The 12,735-nt window shown below is 38.2% G+C and overlaps 1 pseudogene; it reads right to left on the bottom strand.

Annotated features, from left to right (window-relative positions):
- Positions 1-1,309: 1,309 nt before the first annotated feature.
- The window catches only part of LOC149527919 (26S proteasome regulatory subunit S10B homolog B-like), a 79,116-nt pseudogene continuing 67,690 nt past the window's right edge, over positions 1,310-12,735 (bottom strand).

Here is a 12,735-nt window from a genome sequence, read left to right as displayed (position 1 = left end):
TCAAGTATGTTACCGATGAGTTTCTCCAGGTGGGCTCTCATAACATGTTCATAGTCCAGCTCTACCTGGATGACTCCAACATTTTTTTTGAGCACCATGATTTCATTGTATAGCCACGAATCCACTTGTAGAGAGGCTTCCGCTTTAAGTTTGGAAATATGAAGAAAGGAGAGTTTCGCATGGTGGGTCTCATCCCTGGTATCTTCTCAATTCTAATCACAGCGTCAATGGTAGTGTTATTAACCTGGATGTCAGTGTTAGCATCCTTCTTCTCCTTAAACTCCTCTGCCTTCTCCTTACTCGAGCTTTGCTCTTTCATAACAAGGACATTACCCTAATTGTTTTTTCCTGTATCAATGTCTATTTTCTCCTTGCTGGATTTACTATTAGGAGGAGAAGAGAGAACTTGATCTTTCCTATCATCATCCTTTAAAGCTTCACACCTAGCATTTGATTCAATTTTTCTATCTTTGCTCTCCTCCACTTGGTCCTTACTAGTAGACATGCCCTTACTTCCAGAGTAGTCTTCCAGGTTTGAGCTAAGGTCTCCCATTTCTGTCTTATTGTCCTCCTCGACAGAATTCTCAGAATCCGTCACTTCCTCAACATTTCTTCTTTTTAGTCTCCTGCTTATGACCCTTTTTAGTGCTCTTATTATCACTAGTGCCTTCCTCGCTTTTAACCTTTTTCTTAGAGGATTCATTACCAAACACTTTCCTTTTTTTCTCCAAAGTTGGAGAGCTTTTAATAGCCCTATTTTTACAATACTTTTCAATAAGAAGGATTAAGCCCTCATGAAGCATAGGACGAGAATCCTTCTTCCTATGTGCTTGGAGGCTTTGTATCAAAGAGTATTTAAGGTAGAATGGAAAGGAAATTCTATCTTTATACCTAAAATGATTTAGGAACACAAAATGAAACTTGTGGACTCTCTTAGCCCTACCATCAAGGATAAAATTCTCACAGATACATGAAAGAACATCCCTCCAGATAATCTTAATCTGGCTCAAATCATAAAAATTACCATTCTTCTCCAGTCTTTTCTCCTCCTCATCAGTTTTGGGGAATTTTTTGAAGGTTGCATTCAAAACAATGGTTTCCTTGCTGAATTTAAGAGCCTCCATTGAAAGACCCATAACCTTAACGATGAACTCCTCTGACACCCTCGCAATAACCTCATGCAACGTTACCCTATCCTCAATCCAATTTTTGAAGGACTCTATAATGTATGGCTTATATCCTTGAAGTTTCTCAATATAGGTTGTGACCTTCCCTTTTTTCAAAATTCCCAAACACCTAAATTCGCCCTTCATTCTTTGCAATTGTTTGGCCCTTGCTTTCTTGGGTCCCCTCTCATCTTGTCTTCAGCTCTACATTTGCAACTGGACTGAAAACAATAACCAAAAAGTAGACTAAGATGTTAATGATTCCAAGAAACCTTTAACCTTGTATGCATGCCAAGTACAATCCATAAATATGCAAAAGTACCACCTAGGGATACTAAGAAAATCTGCCACAAACCCATCACTTCCCTTAATAAATTCCTCAATTTGTGTGATCTTTCCTTCATGAGAATTGTGTCATATCATAATTAATAGTTGTCATCAACTTGACTTCCTTGCTTAGGTCTGTATATAAGCAATGTTAGTATGCTAATAGAAACCAAATTTAAATAAAGCTTCTACAAACTAAACAAAATTCATAAACTTCAAGATAGACTAAGATGAGCTCTCAATTGAAAATATGAGCCATTAATGGGCTCTCTCAATGAGAAGCTCTCTTGTTGAGTAGCTTTGTCTAAAAAGATAGGATGTATGCTCAATATGCTTCCAAAGGCTTCAATGGATGATTGTGGATTTTTGGTGTGGATAGATGGCTTTAGTATGGATTTGGATCTCAAAATAGCATTATAACTTTACTTCATGGATTGTGTTATTTTGAAAAGGGGAAGGATCCAATTTATAGGCAAGAGGCTTGAGGGATCAAGGGCTAGGATGCAAGGATGGAAAAAAGCTTATGGAGGGCTCAGATTGCATGAGAGGAGAGCACATGGATTGTGCTTCCTTATAGCCAATCAAAGAGTGACACATGTCACATGGTGAGAGGATGGAGGAAAGGGGAAGGATGAGTCAACAAAGGAGGCTCAAGGGATAAAATCTTCATAAAGACCCTCATAATGACTTGTAAGAGCAATAAAATGGCTTGTAAGAGTCATTTATGACCTAGTGGAATTCATAAAGTTTTATGGTTGAGATATTTTGAGGGTGATGAGAGCAATTTCGACTTGGACTTGATTAGGAAGGTTTTAAGCTTGTTTAGGCTTGTGCAAATGATTAGAGGATGGATTAGGATGGTTTAGGATTAGCTTAGGGATAGGCAAGTGGATGGCATTTAATGAGGGTGGGTGAAGGAGGAGATATTTGTTAACTTTGGCTTGGGTTAGTAAGTCTTAACCCATGTTTAGGGAATGTTACAAGGTTAGGAGGGGATTAGGTTAGGTTTAAAGACATCTTCTAGAAGAGTCTAGACTTTGGATGAGGATAAAGACTTTCTAGAATAGTCTAGAATTTCCTAGGATGAGGATGAAGACTTTCTAGAAGAGTCTAGAACTTCTTAGGATGAGGATAAATTAGATTTTTAGGAAATAAATAAAGTTTTATTTATTTCAAGGGTTTGGGTTGAGGAGATATTTATTAAAACTTTTTTAATAAACATGAGGATTAATATTTAATCTTAATTAAATATTTTGAGTTGGGATTAGGGGTAGCAAATGATGGGATTAGCCTTTAATCGAAATTAAAGAAGGATTAGAAGATTTTGGAAGAGGTTATTGGTCATAAGGAAATTGGCCAAGTTTTGGGCAAAAAATAAATTTTTTATTTATTTTAGGATTTTTGGTCAATTTATTAATTAAACAATTAATAAATAAGGAAATAATGTTTAAATAAGATTTAAACATTTTAGGGAGGGATTCCTTAATTAAATATTTTTAATTAAGATAAAGGGATTTAATGGCATAAAAATTAATTAATTAATTAAATAATTAATTAATTAATAAATGATGATGTCATCAGAGATTTTTTTCAGAAAATAAAAATACTTTATTTTCTAAAAGTTTTTAGGTGTCTACATTTTGCCCCTCTTTGATGTGATGCCGCAAGTGGCATGGCATCAAAGATAAGAAAATAAGATGCCCAAGGCTAGAGCAGAAGAGGAGAGAATGGACTGTGAGATGCCCCCTCAAGAAGGCAGCAAAGAGAGAAAGCGAGGCTCGATGGCTTCTTGAAAAGTACAAGAATCTTGGATGAGCAAGGAAACTCAGACTGGCAAAGAGAAGGGGCTGAATTAGCTCAAACTCTCCCTATGGGAGAATGATAAAGGAGAATCAGATGCACAAGAGGAAGCAAGCTTAAGACTTTAGGGAAGGTGGAGAATGAAGGAGCAGAGTGCTATAAAAAGGAATCCAAGATAGGGAGATGGATGAGGGGATTAAAAAAGCTGATGCAACAAGATTTCAAAGAGTCAAATTGGCGGAAGATGGGTTTCGGAGATCCCTAGGACTAGGATTGTGGATCTCGAAAGATGAGGCTTGGTGGATTGATTTGGATTGGTGGATCCCTAAGACTAGGATTGTGGATCCCTAAAGCTAAAGGTGAGGAGTGATTCAAAGAGATACTGATGCATAAGCTGGGGTAGGAGAGACGGATGCTGGATATGGATGGGGGATAATGGAGATGAAGGAAAACCATTGAAGCTTTTTGAGCGGGGGGGATACTTCAAAGAAAAGTACCACCATGTAGTCGAGCACTAGATTTGCTATAGGACTGTTGGTTAATTGCCAAGGTTACCAAGAAAATCAAGGCCTTTTCACCAACTGTCCAAAGGACTAACAAACTGACTCAAAACAAACACGCAAGGATTGCCCCAACATCACACATGAATCCTAGAGGAAGCAACGTGGAAACGACATTGGAGAACCCACAAGCAGAAAAGAAAAACAAACGAAAGACCTGATCAAGACCTTACGCTTTAATTGCCCCATTCGCAGCATACCATGATATGGAAGATCGTGGCAACCTTGAGGAGGGAACAAGGAGATTTCTTGGAAAAGATACTTAAAGACCCAAAAGGGAAGATCCCCAAATCAAAAGAAAGTGAAAATCCAAAAGAGAACTGTTTGCCAACGAGATGGGTAGGACGAGGTACTAATAGACCAAGATCAGACATGAGGAAAGCTATATCCTGCAAGGACCTATCAAAGAGCACCAAAGCTGGTGGATTTGGATGAGTGATGCGTCTGGCAAGCTGAACTAAGAAAGATAACACTTTGGTGATAGAAAATCTAGCTAAAGGATGCATTGGAATAGCTAACCAAGATGTGCGATGGGTGTAAGATGCTAATCAAGGACGAACTGACACGAACGCTGGATAGATGCAATGGTACTAAGCTAAAGAGGATGTACAAGCTGACAGACCAAGATATTTACAAGCGGGAAAATCAAGATATGGTACAAGCTAATGGACCAAGATAGCTACAAGCAGGCAAAAGCTCAGGATGATAGGATAGCGGGATGGTTCGATGTTGTGCAAGATGCAAAAGCTAAGGGTGGGGTGATAGCGAAAGATATGGATTTGGGAGGATGCATCCAATGATGATGAGAGATTTTGTGACCAAGGATAGCTAGAGGAGTAGGATGAGATGGCTGGATAGGATGGTAGATAGCTAGGATTATGATGGATATAAAGAGATGACATTGGGTTTGCATGAGGATAGCCTAGAGCTAGATACCAATGATAAGGGAGGATGGACAAGACAAGATCTCCAAGGAATATAGTGCCCCCAATCAGAAGATAACATGCGGAAGGAGGTCTTATGATGGATATGATAGGATTGAAGCTAGGATGGAAAAAGCTGAAGGGGCTAGGGAGATGGATGATAGCTGAGATGATTGGCTGAAGCTGCATAAGATTAGTGGTAGTGTGAGATGGAAGCTGGAGGATGGAGGATAGGTGGATAGATTGGAAGATGGATTTGGATGTCAAGAGATGACCAAAAGCATGAGGGTGATAGGCTAAGCTGGGGATGGCGGGATTACGCATGACGCTTGTTTGCCAAGTTTTCATCATGGTACTTGTCCAAGGCACTTGAATTGCCAAGTTTTCACCAGTGGACGCTTTATTTTTCTTTTCTTTTTTTTAATTTTTGACTTTGGACTTAGCTGGAATGATTTTGGCTTTCTTCAGCTATTTTGGCTTTTTTGGGATTTTTCACTGGCAATTGGAATGTTCAATTTTGTTGCTAGCTGTTGGTACACCAGATGTGTGATTTATGCAATAGATCGGATTAGATGGGATTGATGGTAGGAGATGGAGAGATGAAAATGCTGGAAAGGAGCATGAGATGGGGATGCTTGCAAGAGCAACATTGGCACATGTTGGAACGGGTGTGAAAAGAGCATATGGGGGATAGATGGTAGATGCGGGCGTAATGGAGGATTTGTGGAAGTGTTCTTGGGGATATAGGCACCCAAGATGGAGTTAGGAGATGGGGGACATGAGTCACTAGATGGGGGATTAGCAATGGTGGATGCGATTGTGCATTGGGTTTCAACTTTTTGCTTGGGGATCCACATGGTTTTGGATTTTCTTTTCATAGGCTTTTGCATTGTTTTGCATTCTTTGATTGGATTTTGCCTTTTTGGAGTATGTCTTTTAGAATAGACATATGATTTCCTAGGATGTGGATTTTTAGCTTTATGCATTTTGAAGTTGGCATTTACATTGTTGTGGTAAGCTTTGGGAAGATGGTTAGGAGAAACTTTGTGAGATGGAGAGGATATGGAAGAGCATGTAGGGGGATGATGATGGATGATGTGCCCTGATATGTGCCTTTGTTGATCTTGCATAGAAATGGATGGAATAGGATTTTTATGATGGCTGATAGGAGGATGGAGGATGGTAGATTTTGGGACATAGGGACCCAAAATGGATTTAGCAGATGAAGGGGGGATATGGTAGGTTGTTTTGGGTTGCAAAGATGGTGGAGGGGGGATGACACAAGATTTCTTGAAGGAGTGATGGGAGGCTGGCATGGTGGGCTTGGAGATAGGCTTGGTTTGGGGGTGTGGTGTACCAACACCTTTAGATGGTGAGCCTTTGGATACATATCCAAGACCATGAAATCCTAGATTTTTTTGTGCAATAATAGGCTCTCTGATTCCTTGCTCTTGTGGTCCTAAACCTTGACCTTGATAATGCCATCGATTGAGCATTTGAACAAGCTGAGGAAACTTTTTGCTTGCAGAAAATGGTAGAAGTGATTTATTAGGTGTATTGCAATGGGGATATACTATTCTTAATTCTTCTGCTGAGAGAGGGCCACCGTGGATGAATGTAAGTGAACCAAGAGGGTAGATTATAGATGGTGGAATAGCTTGGATAGGTGGTAAGATGGAAGCATGGGGCGGGGGAGATGGAAGGATAGGATCTTGATGTAGCTGGTGGGATGACAAGATATCTTGTAGTGGAGGAGATATGGCTCGAGGTTTTGGAGATGGAGGAGATGGTGACTGCACTATGGATGGAAGACATGGTACGATGATATCTTCATTTATGCTTTGGGGGATGTCAACATGCTTTTGGGTAGGATCTTGATAGGATTGGTTTGGAGTGGATGGTGTGATAGGAGGTGAAGGGATGGATTCTTCAAAGGCAGCGGATGGATAGATGGGAGATTCAGTAGTGGAGATGGGTGAGTAGAAGATGGATGCATAAGGGTCATTACGAGAGATTTGGGAAATGCTTGGAGGTGATGTGGATAGGATTTGGAGGGATTTGATAGGTGGTGGGATTTTGATGCTTGCGGGACGTGGAAGGATTTTAAGCAATTTGATGGATGGTATGGGGATGATAGCTATGGGAGATGGAGGTGATATTATAGATGGGGAAGCTTCATCACTGACTACTTCACATGGTTGGATTAGATGACATGGCTTATCGACTGTTGGAGGCAAATTTTCTTGTATTTCCTCTAGGAGATTCCTTGGAGACTCATGTGTCGAAGGTGGAGGTGGATTGACAGGAATAGCTAGTGTGATGGGGGTGGAAGATTGGAAGCTTGGTTGATGGGGTGATGGAGGGGAAGCTGGAATATCAAATGGCATGACTAGATAGTTTGGAATAACTCTTGGATTTTGGGGGATGCTTGGGGGAATGTTTCTAAGGCTTTCAATATACCCGTCATAGTCAACAAGATTTTCATCATCATTGGAATAGGAGGTGGCGGGAGCAAGGACAATGCGACCAAACACATCATGATAGGATTGGTACTTCATGCTTTGATGATGAGTTTGATGGGGATGGGGTCTTGCGTATGGATGAACACGGAAGCTCATCGTTGGATTTGGATTAAGCACAGATTTTGGATTGGCTGATGAAAGATTTCCTAGGGAGAGTCAAAGTTGTATGATAGACCTAAGGAGGATTGGCTGGAGATCTTTGGCTTTCTTGTGGGTGGAAGACTTCAAGGGTATGCTATCAAAAAGTGAGAGTTTTGCTTTCCTATGTGCAGGATTGGTGGAGATTGTGTCAACCTAAGAATAGACTAATGATCCTATGGGCATGACACAAGATTGACCACTTGTGGATCCCAACCTTTAGCTCAAGGTGATGAGGGATAACAAGTGACAAAGCTAGATTACCCTAGACAAACCTCTGTCAAAGGGATAACCTTGGTGAGGCTGGTGGATTGGTCGGATTGATTAGATAGAAAATTCTAGTAGAATGACAACAACTCTCTAAAGGCTTGGGTGTGATTTTTGATTGGGTTGCTAGCTGGCTGGGGGGATGATTTGGATGGACTTTGGATTTGGGATTGTTCTAAAGCAAGGAACTAGATAGACTTGGTTGCAGCAGGGGAGCTTGGATGATTTTCTGATGAGGCAGTGACTACGCTAAGTATGCCTTGACCTGGGAGATTTTTGCTTTTTTGGGATTTTGACCAAAGTTGGCAAACATTCATTCAAAAGCTATGAACAAATAAGCAGACAAAAGTTTTGAGCAAGCACGTCAAACACACCAACATCTTAGGAAGCTTTCTACAAGGATGAAATTTGGTTTAGCTAGGGAGTCCTCGATATACGCAAGGTACGTGAGGCCCAAATCCGTAGATGAAACCAAAAAGATGTCACACAGCCGAGAGGAGCGGTAACCCACTTCTCCTCTTTCACTTCTCAAGGGTATAAAGTTCCTTGAGGCTTAGCCCGAGTGACAAAATTTTGATCCCAAGAGAGGTGTCTTTGGATTCACCTCCCGATCTTTATACTCTGCCGGAACGCTGGAGTTGAGGTCGTCCCAAGGGGTGATGAAATCCCCAAGCAGGCCTCCTAAAAAGCTAAGACAAGATTTTGGATCCTAATCTTATGCACCCAAGATGGCCTCGAAAGACGACAAGGGGAGAGAAGACTTGGATGATCTTGGGCTAAAAAGCATGCTTATTCTTTTACCAACTGACGCTTAAGTTTTCTGATCTAGACTTTGCAAGCACTCATGTTTAAGATACAATGTTTATTCCAACTTTGAAGCGTCGACAAAAATAAAATTGATCGAAGAATGCGAACAAGAAGAAGAGTTAGGGTCAACAAGAAGGTAAACCCGTGCGCCCGGAGGCCCTCCACGTCAAGTATCGATTGATTTTTCTTTAAGGCATTCAAGATTGAGTGTGAGTTTATTTTAAGCCCAAAACAAAGGTGTGTGAGATTCGATTTCAAGCGCGCGCTCGGAGGCCCTCCACGTCAAGATTTGTCCAATTTTTATGCCCAAATAAAGTGTGAGCGAGATTAAGGTGCATTCAAGGAAAATTTCATTTTAATCCATGGCATTCAAGAGTGATTTTAGCAACATGCATTCAAAAACAAGTGATTAAACATTCAAGTTTTTTCCTTTGAGCATTCAAGATTGAGATTTTGTGTGTTGTTTTAAGAACTTTGAAGTGCTTTGTTTTAACCTTAGATCATTCAAGATTTTTTTGGACTCAAAAGTGAAAATGACTCTTTGGACTTTGCTTTTCATTCAAGATTTTGTGTGCTAGTTTGCATGTTTTAAGCCCAAAAATGATATTCCTAGATTGTTTTGATGCATGAAAAACCTAAGAAACATTCAAGATTTTGCAACAAGACATTTGTTTGGAACAAATAACAAAGCTTTTTAGGAAAATTTTGGCAACCATTTAGGACTCTTAGTTTTCATGAGATTTTTTAAAAGAACTTTAGTGTGCACTTAGTGTTGATTTTGAACCTTTTGAAATGGAAACTTGAAGTTCTTTTTAAATTCTCAAAAATGAAGTGTTCTTAATTTTGCATGAATGCATCTAAAACCTTGATGTTGCAAGGATGCAAATGATTAGATTGGTTTAGTTTCACTTGTTAAAAGATTTTTTTTTTTTTGCAAATTTTTAATTTTTCAATGAATTTAAGTATGATTTGGGGGTTCATTTTAAGCACTAAAAAGAAGTGTGTATGATTTTGCTTCTTTAAAAAAAAATGGCCAAGATCTCCCACAAGAAGAAGAAGAAGAAGTAGATGGAATAAGAAGAATATAGACAAGAAGAGGAAGAAGAATTTCAAGGTCTTTGTCCACCTATAAGCTTGAAAAATCTGCAAACACTATGAGATAGATTATGAGTTCCTTTTTCTTCTTCATGCTCATGTGGACCTACAAAACCAATTTATACAATCCTACCAATCACAAAGACAAGAAAAATTAGCCAAAATCAGCAAATAACATACAAAACTTGACTAAAAAAGCTAATGAAGATGACCCATGCGGGGTCCCACCGGGCGTGCCAAAATGTATATGAGCAATGTTAGTATGCTAATAGAAACCAAATCTAAATAAAGCTTCTACAAAATAAAAAAAATTCATAAACTTCAAGATAGACTAAGATGAGCTCTCAATTGAAAATATGAGCCATTAATGGGCTCTCTCAATGAGAAGCTCTCTTGTTGAGTAGCTTTGTCTAAAAAGATAGGATGTATGCTCAATATGCTTCCAAAGGCTTCAATGGATGATTGTGGATTTTTGGTGTGGATAGATGGCTTTAGTATGGATTTGGATCTCAAAATAGCATTATAACTTTACTTCATGGATTGTGTTATTTTGAAAAGGGGAAGGATCCAATTTATAGGCAAGAGGCTTGAGGGATCAAGGGCTAGGATGCAAGGATGGGAAAAAGCTTATGGAGGGCTCAGATTGCATGAGAGGAGAGCACATGGATTGTGCTTCCTTATAGCCAATCAAGGAGTGACACATGTCACATGGTGAGAGGATAGAGGAAAGGGGAAGGATGAGTCAACAAAGGAGGCTCAAGGGATAAAATCTTCATAAAGACCCTCATAATGACTTGTAAGAGCAATAAAATGGCTTGTAAGAGTCATTTATGACCTAGTGGACTTCATAAAGTTTTATGGTTGAGATATTTTGAGGGTGATGAGAGCAATTTCGACTTGGACTTGATTAGGAAGGTTTTAAGCTTGTTTAGGCTTGTGCAAATGATTAGAGGATGGATTAGGATGGTTTAGGATTAGCTTAGGGATAGGCAAGTGGATGGCATTTAATGAGGGTGGGTGAAGGAGGAGATATTTGTTAACTTTGGCTTGGGTTAGTAAGTCTTAACCCATGTTTAGGGAATGTTACAAGGTTAGGAGGGGATTAGGTTAGGTTTAAAGACATCTTCTAGAAGAGTCTAGACTTTGGATGAGGATAAAGACTTTCTAGAATAGTCTAGAATTTCCTAGGATGAGGATGAAGACTTTCTAGAAGAGTCTAGAACTTCTTAGGATGAGGATAAATTAGACTTTTAGGAAATAAATAAAGTTTTATTTATTTCAAGGGTTTGGGTTGAGGAGATATTTATTAAAACTTTTTTAATAAACATGAGGATTAATATTTAATCTTAATTAAATATTTTGAGTTGGGATTAGGGGTAGCAAATGATGGGATTAGCCTTTAATCGAAATTAAAGAAGGATTAGAAGATTTTGGAAGAGGTTATTGGTCATAAGGAAATTGGCCAAGTTTTGGGCAAAAAATAAATTTTTTATTTATTTTAGGATTTTTGGTCAATTTATTAGTTAAATAATTAATAAATAAGGAAATAATGTTTAAATAAGATTTAAACATTTTAGGGAGGGATTCCTTAATTAAATATTTTTAATTAAGATAAAGGGATTTAATGGCATAAAAATTAATTAATTAATTAATTAATTAATTAATTAATAAATGATGATGTCATCAGAGATTTTTTTCAGAAAATAAAAATACTTTATTTTCTAAAAGTTTTTAGGTGTCTACAAGGTCATCTTGCCAGCTCAAGCTAGTTTCCCTATAGACTGCTTGATTAGCAATCCAATCAAAAACTTTGTTGTCCTCTTGAAAAATATGAGAAATATAGTCATTATCAAATTTATTCATAAGGTATTTTATTTCCAATATACTTCCTTCTATGCTCTAGGTAATCAGACTCTTGTTGTTCAACATGTTAATGATGTTAAGAAAGTCTCCTTCCAACCAAAGATTCTGAAAACTAGATTTCATAGCCATCCTTAAGGTAAAAAGAGTAGTCATTGCCTCAGCTTTATGACTAGTAGACTTCCCAATAGGGATTGCAACAACATCCACAACTGTACTATAATGGTTTCTCAAAACACCTCCACATCTAGCTTTTCTTGGGTTCCCTTTGGAAGAACCATCAAAATTTACTTTAATCCAACCCATAGGTGAAGATCTCCACTTAACATTATGTCTATGATCCTTTTGTTTTTTAGTAGTACCTTTGGCATTCATAGGATTACTTATTTGAATCTCATGAGACATTTTCCTCTGAGCTTTAAAATTCTCTTTTATAGTTCTGATTATATTATGACCTAAAACCCAATCAAGAGTTTCCTTATTTCTGAAAATTCTATCTAATGCAGGAGCATCTTGCATCCAAAATAAAGGGGGGGCATGTTGAAAGTAAAATTTGAAAATTAAAAAAAATAAAAAATAAAAAATTGTGGAGGAGAGAAAAAGAGATGAAATTAGAGGATAAATAAAAAAATTTTAAATAAAAAAAAAGGGAAAAAGGAGAAAAGAAAGAAAAAAAAGAGAATAGGTGGCGTAATAGAAAAATAAAATAAAAATGGTTGTCATTCCATTTATCGAGGTGTGTTGGTGGAATTCTAGAAGGTTGTGGATATTGTGTAGGTGGAATCTTCGAAGGTTGTGGATATTGTGTAGGTAAAATTCTAGAAGGTTGTGGATATTGTGTAGGTGGAATCTTAGAAGGTTGTGGATATTGTGTAAGTAGAATTCTAGAAGGTTGTGGATAAATCATGCATTAGGTGGTAAGTGCCTATTTAAGCAATGTGTATGAGCATTTCTAATCAAGCTGGAAGGTGTGAAGACTTCAAGGTTTGAAAGCTCTAAAGGTGTAGCGCTTCAAGTAGAAGTTCTTGGTGAAGCTCTTGGTGTTAAAACTCTTATTTTGGATTTCTCTTATGTTGAAGAATTTGTAAACTTATTTTTGAAGAAATCATATCTATGGTATCATCTTGTGGGTGTTGTAAGGATTTTCAAGTATAATTAAATTTCTTGGGAAGCATTTTATCTCTCTTGCCTCCATATTGTTGCATTCTTCGTTATGAGTTGCTAAGGGTGGTGTGGCCCTTCATCAAGTGGTATCAAAGCGTACCTTCAT

Source organism: Cupressus sempervirens, unplaced genomic scaffold (genome assembly GCF_028749045.1).
Source record: "Cupressus sempervirens isolate cs-2001-9-10 unplaced genomic scaffold, ASM2874904v1 CseChr00c100005_01, whole genome shotgun sequence".
Classification (NCBI taxonomy): Eukaryota; Viridiplantae; Streptophyta; class Pinopsida; order Cupressales; family Cupressaceae; genus Cupressus; species Cupressus sempervirens.
This window is presented reverse-complemented; position numbering and strand designations above follow the sequence as displayed.